This window comes from Gobio gobio (genome assembly GCF_949357685.1).
Source record: "Gobio gobio genome assembly, chromosome: 12".
In the NCBI taxonomy this organism is placed as follows: Eukaryota; Metazoa; Chordata; class Actinopteri; order Cypriniformes; family Gobionidae; genus Gobio; species Gobio gobio.
The window spans coordinates 53,785,467-53,799,343 of NC_137105.1; the positions used below are offsets into that span (position 1 = coordinate 53,785,467).

The 13,877-nt window shown below is 45.8% G+C and overlaps 1 protein-coding gene across 1 annotated transcript in view; it reads left to right on the plus strand.

The window, feature by feature from the left end:
* Positions 1-13,877, plus strand: part of LOC307135125 (uncharacterized protein) — a 78,600-nt gene that overhangs the window by 21,697 nt on the left and 43,026 nt on the right. The window lies entirely within an intron of this gene.

A 13,877-nucleotide genomic window follows, 5' to 3' on the forward strand; every position in this document is an offset into this window, starting at 1 on the left:
ATCTTATATGTTTTCCCCGTCTCAAATCGAGCCGTCTGACCGTGTGACATCACTCGGTGTACGCCCCTCCCACGATTGTTGATTGACAGCAGGGTTTCAACACAGACCCGCCCTGAGCGAGCGGTCATCAGTCCGCCGTTGTTGATCCGCTGGAGCAGAATGGCGATTGTGGTGTTCTGTTCTTGGGTGTAATGACGAACACAGCGGTCATTCTGATGTTCCCAAATCCAAACCGCTGAAGACGCAGTGGCTGAGTTTACGAAAAGTAGCGGGAGCATTTCTAACTCCAAAAGGCATGACGGTGTACTGTAGAAAAACTGTCAGGTGTAATAAAAGCAGATAGCTCTTTAGCACGAGGTGTTAATGGTACTTGCCAGTAACCTTTCAGAAGATCGAACTTGCTGACAAACTGTGCAGAACCAACACGATCTACACAGTCGTCGATCCTAGGTAAAGGAAAACAGTCAGGTTTTGTTAAGGTGTTAAGTCTACGGTAATCAGTGCAGAAACGATAAGAGTTATCAGGTTCTCACTAAGATGCAGGGAGAACTCCAAGAACTAAAACTAGGTTCTGCTAAATTATGAGCAAGCAAATAATCCACCTCCTTCTGTAACAACTTTTTAATAGGGTTTACTCGGTATGGATATTGTTTAACTGGTTGAGCAGAGCCAACTTCAGTGTCATGCTCGATGACGTGAGTTCGAGTAGGAATGTCGGAAAAGGAAAAGGAATTTATCAACTTGATAATATCAGCCTTTTCAGATTCACATAAATGAGACAAATGATAACCCAGGTTAGCAAGAATCTCCGAGTTGTTTAGACGGCCTTCCACAGCACTTTGTGAAGGACCAATCTCCACAGGCGTTTCTGGAACACTCAGATCTACAGCGGTCACGACATCGACAAGCAATGAAGGTACAGGAGTCACATAAGATTTCAGCAAGTTAACATGACAAACCTGTGTTTTCTTACGACGATTAGGTGTACTTAACACATAATTGTTATTACGATAAATCTTAATAACAGTGTAAGGACCAGCAGACCTAGCCTGGAATGGACTAGTCAAGACGGGTAACAAGGCCAACACCTTATCACCCACTTTAAAACTTCTAGGCTTGACTTTACGGTCAAACAGCCTCTGCATCTTCCCTTGCGACTTACCCAGTTTCCTTAAAGCATGGGTGTCAAAGGGTAATTATATTTGGCCCGCGAGACAATACCAAATTACTACTAGAGCTGGCCCGCCGGTATTATACAGCGCATTCACCACTAATACTACGAATCCCATAATGCTCTGCTGTTTTCGCGCGCCAATCAGGACAGGACCCAGAAACGCTCTCTCCTCTGTGACCGTAGTCAAAGCAACATAGACGCTACAACTGTCAGCGAGCTAACCCTTCCCAAAAATGGCAAAAAGAAAGGCAGAAAACAGGAGCTTTCTGGACAAGTGGGAGGCAGAATATCTGTTTACATATGTAAAAGACAAACCTGTTTGTCTTGTGTGTGGAGTCAACGTGGCTGTAAGTAAGGAGTACAACATTAGACGACACTATGAAACGAAACACCATTACAGATACAAGGACCTGGACATGACTCAAAGGAGCCAGAAAGTAGAGGAGATGAAAAGAAGTTTGGTTTCACAACAGAATATGTTTAAAAAAGCCACATCACAAAGCAAGGCTGCTGTAAAGGCTAGTTATATAGTGGCAGCAGAGATCGCAAAATCAGCCCGGCCCTTTAATGAGGGAGAGTTTGTGAAAAAGTGCATGATGAAGGTTTGTGACCACGTATGCCCAGAAAAAAAATAAGAATTTTCAAACGTGAGCCTGAGCAGGAACACAGTAGCTGATCGCACATGTGATCTTGCCACCAATCTGTATGACCAGCTGATGGAAAAGGGAAAAGATTTTGTTGCGTTCTCCCTCGCTGTGAATGAGAGCTGCGACGCATCTGATACTGCTCAGCTGTCAGTCTTCATCCGTGGAGTGGACTCAAATCTGTGTGTTACGGAGGAGCTATTGGGATTCAAATCAATGCATGGCACAACCACAGGAAAGGAAATCTTTGAGGAGGTTTCCAAATGTGTAACTGAAATAAAGCTGCCGTGGGATAAACTCGTTGGATTAACGACAGATGGTGCGCCAGCGATGTGCGGTAAAAAGAGTGGACTGGTGGGCATGGTTCGGGAGAAGATGCGGGAAGAGAACTGTGCAGGTGAGCTAACTGTTTACCACTGCATCATACATCAGGAAGCACTGTGTGCCAAAGCCCTAAAGATGGAACATGTTATGACCACAGTAACACAGGTAGTTAACTTTATAAGAGCCAAAGGTCTAAATCACCGCCAGTTTAAATCTTTTCTGGAGGAGTGTGGTTTGGAATATGCAGACGTGCTGTATCACACAGAGGTGAGATGGCTAAGCAGAGGAAAAGTACTGAACAGATGTTTCGAGCTGCGTGAGGAAATATGTCAATTCCTGGAAACCAAAGGGAAGGATACAGCAGAGCTCCGGGAGCAAAAGTTCCTGTGTGAGCTGGCCTTTCTCTGTGACATCTCGAGCCATCTCGATGCGCTGAACTTGCAGCTTCAGGGGCGGGGGCGCATCATCACAGACATGTACGCTGCAGTGAGGGCCTTCAAAACTAAACTGTGCCTGTGGGAGAATCAGATGCTGCAAGGAAACCCTTGCCATTTTCCCTGCTGCCAATCCATAAAAGCGCAGATCTCTACCACCGTGTTCCCATGCGCACAGTTTGCTGAAAAACTCAGTGTTCTCGCCGCTGAGTTTAGCCGGCGATTTGCCGACTTCGATGCCCAGAAATGCAAGTTTGAACTGCTTAGTAATCCCTTCGCAGTTGATGTGGAAAATGCACCAACCAACATCCAAATGGAGCTGATTGAACTCCAGTGCAATGACACGCTGAAGTCAAAGTATGATGCTGTGGGCGCCGCACAGTTTCCAAGGTTCATCCCTGACACAATGCCTCAGCTCCGCACCCAAGCTGCTCAGATGCTCTCCATGTTCGGCAGCACTTATCTATGCGAGCAACTTTTCTCCTCGATGAAGATGACCAAAACAACTCACAGGAGACGTCTGACTGATGAACATCTTCACTCGATACTGAGGATTTCTTCAGCTCAGAGCTTGAGCCCAGACATTGATGAACTAGCATCCAAGAAGAGATGCCAGGTATCTGGCTTGGGCACATCAGATTAGACCAGTGTGCAATAATTAACGTTTTCTTTATGCACTTTTTCTTGCTACAAGGCATGGGCTTGAATGGTTGATTGATTTATTATCATTTTATTTGTAAAATTATTAGCCAGTGGAAAAAGTTTATTTTGGTATCTAAATCAGAAGGCTGCAAATAGAAAAGAGGCATACAATTTTTATTTAAATTTTATTTATTTAATAAATGAATGCCATTGATGTGTTTTTTCATTTGAAATTCGATTTTGCATGTCTCCACTATAAAATTATATATTGTATGGTAATAAGCGATGCTTGTTCCATATTCAATGTTAAAGCAAAACTTGTTTGGGTCCATATTAAAAGGTTAATTTGTTCAATGTTGGCCCGTGACTTTGTTCAGGTTTTACATTTTGGCCCACTGGGTATTTGAGTTTGACACCCCTGCCTTAAAGCTACAGCTCGGGCTTCATAGAGTCTGTAACGGAAACTGCTAACGTAATCTGACACGTTCTCAGGAGGATGAGATGATGTCCACTCATCTGCCAAGACAGCCATAGGACCTCTAACAGTATGTCCAAACACTAACTCATTGGGGCTGAAGCCCGTGCTCTCTTGCACAACCTCACAAACAGCTAACAGCATCCAGGGAAGTCCTTCCTCCCAGTCACTATCAAGTTCAACACAATAAGACCTCAAAAGCGACTTAAGAGTCTGATGAAATCTTTCCAACCCTCCTTGACTCTGAGGATGATAAGCACTCGAGACATTGTGTTTAACGTTTAGTTGGTGCATGGCTTTAGAAAACTGTCTAGACATAAAGTTTGAGCCTTGGTCGGACTGAACAACTTTTGGAATGCCAAAAGTAGACATGAAACTCGTCAAAGCCTTTACTATAACTTTCGTGGTAATGGATCTCAAAGGATAGGCGGCAGGATAACGTGTAGATTGACACATCACAGTGAGTAGATATGCACGTCCAGCCTTAGAAAGTGGTAAAGGACGAACGCAATCAACAATCAAATGTTCGAAAGGAATGGTCACCACAGCTATAGGCTGTAAAGGAGCTAATGGAATCTTTTGATTCGGCTTAACTGTCATCTGACATGTGTGATAGGACCGTATATACTGAATCACATCCCTCTTGATTCTAGGCCAGTAAAATTTCCTCAAAATTCTATCATACGTCTTCCGTACCCCCATATGACCAGCAAGCCCCTGATGGGATAACTTGAGGACAGCTTGACGATGGATGAGAGGTACGACGATCTGGACTCTAGGGTCAAGTGAAGAATCAGCACTCATAGACTGCTGTCTACAAAGTAATCCATCCTGTAGGAAATAAAGGACAGACAAAAGCTCATTTCCTTCGCCCCCAGCGACTAAAGAAAACAGTGCTCGGAGAGTTTCATCCGCCTGTTGTGCTTGAATCAACTCCTCTCGAGTCACACCCTGAAGTGATGCCAAAGAAAAGATGTTAGCAGGGTTACAAACTGAACTGTCAGGCATGGAATCAGACTTATCAGTCTCACGATCATTGGATTGTTCTTCATTTACAGAACACACATCTTCAGCTTTAGCACACACAGTACTAGATTCAAGCTGAGAAGGGTTTTCCGCAGCAATAAAAGTATCACTAAGATCACAGTCAGTTTCATCCTGCCATATTTTTCTTAGTCATTGCACGAGTGATAGCACAGGCAGGAAATAAATGAGGACAGTCAGATGAACTGCTTAGTTTCTCATACGCAGAAACCACTACAGGTGGAACACCTCCATCAGATTTCTCCCAGACATTACCTCCGGCTAAGTCGTTTCCAAGGATGAAAGTAACACCAGGAACAGGAAGCATGGCACGAACTCCAACCACCACGTCTCCTGAAACAATCTTTGAATCAAAATAGACATGATGTAAAGGAACTTCCATGTAACCCATCTCAAGCCCTCTGACCAGCACATGAGAACCAGTGGCAGTATGTTCTGACAAAGGTAACAGTCCTTCCAACAAAAACCCCGCCCCTGTATCTCTAAGAATACGAACAGGCACATTTTCATTAGAATGAGGCAAAGAAACACTCCCTTCCGTGAGAAATGGCATAAAATCACTGTTTTTAACATTCTCAGTTTTATTCAGCAGTTCAACCTTGTCAAGTTGAACATGAGTATTATTCACGGTCGACGTCGCAATTAAACCAACAGGTTTAACAGTTCTGTCTTTCTTTTTGAGAATAACGCTGTCTGAGATTTTGTGTCCTGGTTTTTTACAATAAAAACAAACCATTTCACCTTTTGTACGCATGACTGAACTATTTTCAGCGGGAGGGTTTGACACATTCTGGCGTGGAACCATCTTTTTTATTTTTAACAGAGAGACTTAGACCTACTCAAATCACTCACGTGACCACTAGAAACTTGATGAATGAGAACCAAATTAATCTGCCATAAGGGCAGCATCTGACATTTTAGTCACTTTATGTTCATTAAGATACATAGCGACAGCACTTGGAACACAGTTTTTAAATTCTTCCAGAAGAGTGAGCTCTCTAAGTTGTTCCTTAGTTGTAACTTTTAAAGAGGAACACCAACGGTCAAACAGGTTCTCTTTCTCTCCAGCAAACTCAAGATAAGTGCACTTCTCAGCTTTAAAATGACTCCTAAATTTCTGGCGATATGCTTCAGGTGCCAACTCATAAGCAAGTAAAACAGCAGACTTAACAAGATCATAGTCACCACTTTGTTCCATAGTCAACGCTGAAGACACTTCTTGTGCTCTCCCTACTAATACACATTGCAAGAGTAATGTCCAAAACTCTTTTGGCCATCTCAAAGACTCTGCAACACGTTCAAAATGTTGGAAATACTTCTCTACTTCCTTCTCTAAAAACAGCGGCACTAATCTAATGTTTTTACAAACATCAAAAACGGGTGCAGCAAACCGAGTCTCAATAGGTGACACGTGGATTGGAGTTTCAGGTGGATTCGCATTCAGCTCTAGCTCAAGTTTCTTTAACTGAAATTCTCTTTCCTCCTTTTCTTTTTCAAACTCTAACTCCATTCTTCTCATCTCAAACTGCTGTTGTAACGTTAATTTCTTTAATTCTAAAATCTTCGACTACCGACGCCATTTCTGCAAAAAGAAGCAGGAGAGCAAACAACAACAATACAAACACCCGCGAGACGCCGTAAAGCTAACACATGAGATACCGCTAACCCTAGAGCGTGAGAAATACAAATCCCATCAGCCACTTCGTCAGGAATCGTCATATATACTCGCTCCAAGTCTAAGCCACCGTAGTTAAGATAAATAAAGACTTACCACAAGTCATTTCTCAAATTATCTTCAACCTCTGTAGGTATCATAAACACGGATACAGAAAAAGACAACAACAGTACCATCTTATATGAAAATGAGAGACTCCAGCTAACTATAAACCCAAAACTAACTAACCTACCTGCTCTTCAAAGGTGTACCGGACTCGAGGTAGCTTTAAACGCTGAACTCACGAACAATTCGTAATGAAACCAAAAGCCTGAAGCGTACCCCTGACAGAGATTTAAAACCTCCGCCCAGAATAACCTTCAAAAATAAGAAAGGCAAAATAACAAATGAAAACAACAAATAGTGCCTCGATGGAAGGATTATAAAACCAAACTGAGAACACTCTAACTACTTGAAGTCTGCTGATTTACATAGATGACACACTAAAACATAATGCATTTACTTAAGTATGTAGCATCCTGGACGAGCGCCCAATTTTATGTTACGACCGGCTCGTTTCGAGTCGCAACATAAAAGGGGGGGATCCAACAGCAAAGGTCTAATCCAGGGGTCGCCAACTAGCGGACTCCGGTCCGATTCCGGACCGCGAAATGCGTCCATCCGGACCACGAAGCCTTTTGACGTAATGAAATAAATATGCCACATGCCATAAAAAAAAAATCACATTTATATCAGGCAGCTCAGTAGAACCGTTTGGGTCCTACGACAGTTAACGTTACTATGCTCACTGTTGCTACGTTCATGGTTCAGACGTGCGGTCACGCATGTAGTGAAGAAGAGACTGATGGTGCGTTCACACCGGACGCGAATGACGCATCATGCACGGCTTAATTCGCACCGCATAATGTCTTTTCACGTCTTTGCATTGACTTAAATTACCCGCACGAAACGCTTCATTCGCGTCCGTTGTGAACACACCATCAGAGCAGAAGCAGCGCGCAAAAACAATGGCATTTTCGAAAATTAGGAAAGTTGAAGCTGAAAACCGAGTTTTCCGTGATGAATGGGTGAAATTTTTTTTTTCATTTATTCTTCCTGCATCCTGTACGAGGCCTGTGTGTCTCATTTGCTCTGATTCTGTTGCGGTTGTCAAAAGTGGAAACATTTGCGTTCATTGACTGTTATTATTTGTTATTATTTAAGTTCAGCAGGAAAAAGCACTTTAGTTGCTAGTGATGTTGAAATGAATGTATTTTCATTGCAGATTTAGAGATTAAGGCATTTTTAGTTCTTCATATTTTTGTCAGACATGGTTACTGGTTGAATTTAGATATTTTGTACCAAAGCAAGTTAAAGGACATAACAGAACAACAACAAAATTAGATCAATTTTGTGAAGGATACCTATGTTTTCTTTAACAATATGACCAGACTGTCACGATCCCACACAAGACAAAGATAGAAGATCCAAATGCAGTATGTATGATATTTATTGAGGGTAAATCCAAACTCAGTGGTCAGTCCAGGCATAGGTCGATATCCAACAAATCAATCAAACATAAACAGGAACAAAACAACGGCAAGAACAGAACTCGGAAGTGGGGTGATACAAACAAGGACTCCGTGACACATACTAAAACAGACAGGGTATATATACACACACAGATCTAACAAGGTGATGGGAAACAGCTGAGTGCAATGAACTGATGAGTGACAAACAGAATGCTGGGAATTGAAGTCAAAATGTGAAAGACACCGTGAGAACGAGGACCTCTAGTGACAACCCAGGGAAACACAACCAGACACTGTGACAGTACCCCCTCCCTACGGAGCGGCTACCAGACGCTCCATAACGTAACTACCACACAATACAAGAATTCAGGAGGGAGGTGGAAAGGTGGAGGATCAGGGGGAGGGATGGTGGGCCAGGTCCATGGCGAGGAACAAGGACAGGGGGTGATGGCTTAACTGGCGGCCAGGACGGAGATGACAGTTCATCTGGCGGCCAGGGCGGAGACGACAGTCCATCGGGCGGCTAGGGCAGAGACGACAGTCCATCTAGCGGCCAGGGCAGAGACGACAGTCCATCTGGCCAGGGTGGAAACGACAGTCCATCTGGTGGCCAGGGCAGAGACGACAGTCCATCTGGCCAGGGTGGAAACGACAGTCCATCTGGTGGCCAGGGCGGAGCAGACGACCCTTCAGGCGGCCATGGCGGAGATGACAGTTCATCTGGCGGCCAGGGCGGAGACGACAGTCCATCTGGCCAGGGCAGAAACGTCAGTCCATCTGGTGGCCAGGGCGGAGCAGACGACCCTTCAGGCGGCCATGGTGGTGATGACAGCTCATCTGGCGGCCAGGACGGAGACGACGGCCCGTCTGGCGGCCAGGGCGGCGATGACAGTCCATCGGGCGACCAGGGCGGTGGAGACTTTCCCTCAGGCGGCCAGGGTGGAGACTCTCCCTCGGGCGGCCACGGCACTGGAACAGACACCAACGGCTCAGGCACTGGAACAGACACCACCGGCTCAGGCACTGGAACAGACACCACCGGCTCAGGCACTGGAACAGACACCACCGGCTCAGGCACTGGAACAGACACCACCGGCTCAGGCACTGGAACAGACACCACCGGCTCAGGCACTGGAACGGACACCACCGGTTCAGGCACTGGAACGGACACCACCGGTTCAGGCACTGGAACGGACACCACCGGCTCAGGCACTGGAACAGACACCACCGGCTCAGGCACTGGAACAGACACCACCGGCTCAGGCACTGGAACAGACACCACCGGCTCAGGCACTGGAACGGACACCACCGGCTCAGGCACTGGAACGGACACCACCGGTTCAGGCACTGGAACGGACACCACCGGTTCAGGCACTGGAACGGACACCACCGGCTCAGGCACTGGAACAGACACCACCGGCTCAGGCACTGGAACAGACACCACCGGCTCAGGCACTGGAACGGACACCACCGGCTCAGGCACTGGAACGGACACCACCGGCTCAGGCACTGGAACGGACACCACCGGCTCAGGCACTGGAACGGACACCACCGGCTCAGGCACTGGAACGGACACCACCGGTTCAGGCACTGGAACGGACACCACCGGCTCAGGCACTGGAACGGACACCACCGGCTCAGGCACTGGAACCGGCACCACCGGCTCAGGCACTGGAACTGGCACCACCGGCTCGGGAACTGGCACCACCGGTTCAGGAACAGACACCACCGGCCCAGGAACAGACACCACCGGTCCAAGTGTGTGCGTGGCCCACACACACACCACATGGCTGTGGCCATAATGGCCAGTGTCGCGGTCACTGAGGCCTCAGGAACAGACACCACCGGTCCAAGTGTGTGCATGGCCCACACACACCACATGGCTGTGGCCATAATGGCCAGTGTCGCGGTCACTGAGGCCTCAGGAACAGACGCCTCCGGCTCAGGAACAGACATCACCGGCTCAGAAACAGACACAGAAACAGACACAAGCACAGGCACAGACTCAGGAACAGACACTGGCTCTGGCTCAGGAACAGACACTGGCTCCGGCTCAGGACCTGGAACAGGAACAGACACTGGCTCCGGCTCAGGAACTGGAACAGACACAGACACTGGCTCTGGCTCAGGAACAGACACTGGCTCCGGCTCAGGACCTGGAACAGACACAGACACTGGCTCCGGCTCAGGAACAGACACTGGCTCCGGCTCAGGAACTGGAACAGACACAGACACTGGCTCTGGTTCAGGAACAGACACTGGCTCCGGCTCCGGCTCAGGAACTGGAACAGACACAGACACTGGCTCTGGCTCAGGAACTGACACTGGCTCCGGCTCAGGAACAGACACTGGCTCCGGCTCAGGAACAGACAGTGGCTCTGGCTCAGGAACAGACACTGGCTCCGGCTCAGGACCTGGAACAGGAACAGACACTGGCTCCGGCTCAGGAACTGGAACAGACACAGACACTGGCTCAGGAACAGACACTGGCTCCGGCTCAGGACCTGGAACAGACACAGACACTGGCTCCGGCTCAGGAACTGGAACAGACACAGACACTGGCTCTGGTTCAGGAACAGACACCGGCTCCGGCTCAGGAACTGGAACAGACACAGACACTGGCTCTGGCTCAAGAACCGACACTGGCTCCGGCTCAGGAACAGACACTGGCTCCGGCTCAGGAACAGACACTGGCTCCGGCTCAGGAACAGACACTGGCTCCGGCTCAGGAACAGACACTGGCTCCGGCTCAGGAACAGACACTGGCTCCGGCTCAGGAACAGACACTGGCACTGGCTCCGGCTCAGGAACAGGCACTGGCTCCGGCTCAGGAACAGGCACTGGCTCCGGCTCAGGAACAGGCACTGGCTCCGGCTCAGGAACAGACAACACTGAAGGTCTGAAGGGTGTTTCCAGGATCCGAGCTAGACGCTCTAAATAGCCGATCAGTGCCCCCCCGGCCATGAGAATGGGCATCTCCCGATCTGTCTCCGACTGGGCAGACGTGGCTTGAACCATCTCTGACTGGGCATATGGGACATGAACAGTCTCTGGTTGGGCAGACGGGACGTGAACAGTCTCTGTCTCGGCAGACGTGAAGTGAGCAGTCTCTGACTGGGCAGACGGGACTTGAACAGTCTCTGAATTGGCAGACGTGTTCTTCTTCCCTCTTCTCCGTCTGTAACGGCGAGATGGTGGTTCCGGTCCGTCTCTCACGAGCCCAGGGTCGAATGGGGGCCATGGTGGAAAGTGGTGTTGGACTTCCTCTCGACCACCAACCCCTCTGCGACCTCCCCGAGTCCCACGAAAAATGACTAGGCGTGTTCCTTCAAACATATCTCTCCCGCTCGGTGGCTGGGGAGGAGAAGTTGGAATACATACCCCTGGATCTAGGGGGCACGGAGTCCTTCTGTCACGATCCCACACAAGACAAAGATAGAAGATCCAAATTCAGTACGTATGATATTTATTGAGGGTAAATCCAAAGTCAGTGGTCAGTCCAGGCATAGGTCGATATCCAACAAATCAATCAAACATAAACAGCAACAAAACAACGGCAAGAACAGAACTCGGAAGTGGGGTGATACAAACAAGGACTCCGTGACACATACTAAAACAGACAGGGTATATATATATACACACACAGATCTAACAAGGTGATGGGAAACAGCTGAGTGCAATAAACTGATGAGTGACAAACAGAATGCTGGGAATTGAAGTCAAAATGTGAAAGACACCGTGAGAACGAGGACCTCTAGTGACAACCCAGGGAAACACAACCAGACACTGTGACAGACATGTTTTGTCCATATGAGAAAATATTATATTTTGTTCAATTAAGAACAAATGCTACACTACACTAATTTCTTTAGTCTGGCAATAAACATAAATTATTGTTTTTAGGTATATAATTGTCTGGACCTCTGCCGGTGAGGAGGGTTCATTTACTGGACCTCAAGCAATTTTAGTTGAAGACCCCTGGTCTAATCAAAGAAAAGTGTTTTATTAAACTGTGCATAAAGACACCACAAACAGAGAACAACAACAAACAAAAGTCTAGGGGTAAACAATGAATGAATGAACATATAACAAAATATACATATATGCTACATGACTTGAGATATACAAACAAATGAGAAAATAATCAGTAAGTGCTTACATCCAGCATTAGATTAGATTAGATTCAACTTTATTGTCATTACACAAGTACAAGTACAAGGCAACGAAATGCAGTTTAGGTCTAACCAGAAGTGCAATAGCAGCAAGTGCAGGATATACAACGTTTGCATAAGTGCAGGACATGGATATGTACTGAATATATATAAATATATCTATAAATAGAGAGATGGTTATTACTATAAACAGAATTTACAGGTGAATATGTACAGTGAATAATATACAGATGGTTAATACTATAAACAGAATTTACAGGTGGATATGTACTATGAATATAATCTAATATACAGATGGTTAATACTATAAACAGAATTTACAGGTGGATATTTACTATGAATATAATATAATATACAGATGGCTATTACTATAAACAGAATTTTACAGATAGAGGTATACAATGATATGTTAGGCTAAAATGAGGAATATGGCAGTGGATTAAGGTAGTGCAATAAATTATGGACAGAAGCTATCCGAAAAAAGTGTAAAGTGCAGTGGAAGTGATTGCAAATTACAGTTGGAAGTACGGTGCAAAATACAAATGTAAACAGTTGGTACTGTAAATAACAGTCGGCAGTGCAAATGAGCATAATCCAGTTATGGTATGGTAGTGCAAGATGCATAAGTAAACAGTTGTGACTCTAATAAACAGTCGGTAGTGCAAATAACAAAGTGAACGCCATGGAGACGCAACAAAGCATGGAGCATGGAGACGCCTCTGGGAATGTCTATCCCACAGAGAGCGTAACCTCTAATGATACACACACACACACTTATATACACACTCAAGTTAATTGGCAATTAACAGGAGACCCAATCGGAAGCTCTCCCATTCTGCCCTATTGGTGTTCCTGCTGCACCTCCAGAAGAAGTGAGTGTAACGTTTTATTAACCTTTATATTAATCTTTGCAAATCGCTGACATGCTTCACGATGAATGCGGCTAAAGTTAACAGGGTAAGTTACATTTTTTGTAACATGCTTTCTGTGAATGACGTTCTCAATATAATTCATAATCCCACTTTTATAATGAACACCGCGTTATGGTTATTACAAACTGTGTACGCTGGGGATAAAGTTAACGTGGTAACACTACAATCTGTCAATGAACTAACGTACACATCAGTAAACACATAGCATTCGTATCTCACTACGCTACCCTGCCAGTACAAAGATAGATCAAAGTGACATTACGATACCCAACCATTCAGAATCATTATAAACGTCAGAAACCTGTCGAACTTCGTTGGGGCCGCCATCTTGTTCCGGGTCCACGTGTGCTGTGTCAAAACGCCCTGAACAGAGGGGCGGGGTGAGCAAAGCTCATTATCATTTAAGGGCACATGCACTGAAATGGCTTGCTGAAAACAGAGCTGTTTGTGACCAGGAAAAATGAGTGTTTTCTTACAATACTAATGAGCATTTTTAACTAAAGTATATTACAAACTTTTCCTTTAGACACTAAAGATTCATATTAACTTGTACAAAAATGGCATTATATGACCCCTTTAAGGGTCTTTAGACGTGTTTGTGTCTTAATTCATCTTGATTTCTCAAAATGGTGCTTGTGTGCTTTTCCTGGTTCACAGCACACCAACAGACAAGGTCAGGATTTAAGATAAATAATAAAGTATTACATTTTTTATTATTTATTTATTTTTAACCAAACTCTCATATCCCTCAGAACACTTTGATTATAGAGCTCGAGTCTGATGGGATCATTCTGTAAATCTTTAAAGCTTGAAGCCGGTCAGTATTTACTGCCATTATACAGACGAACAC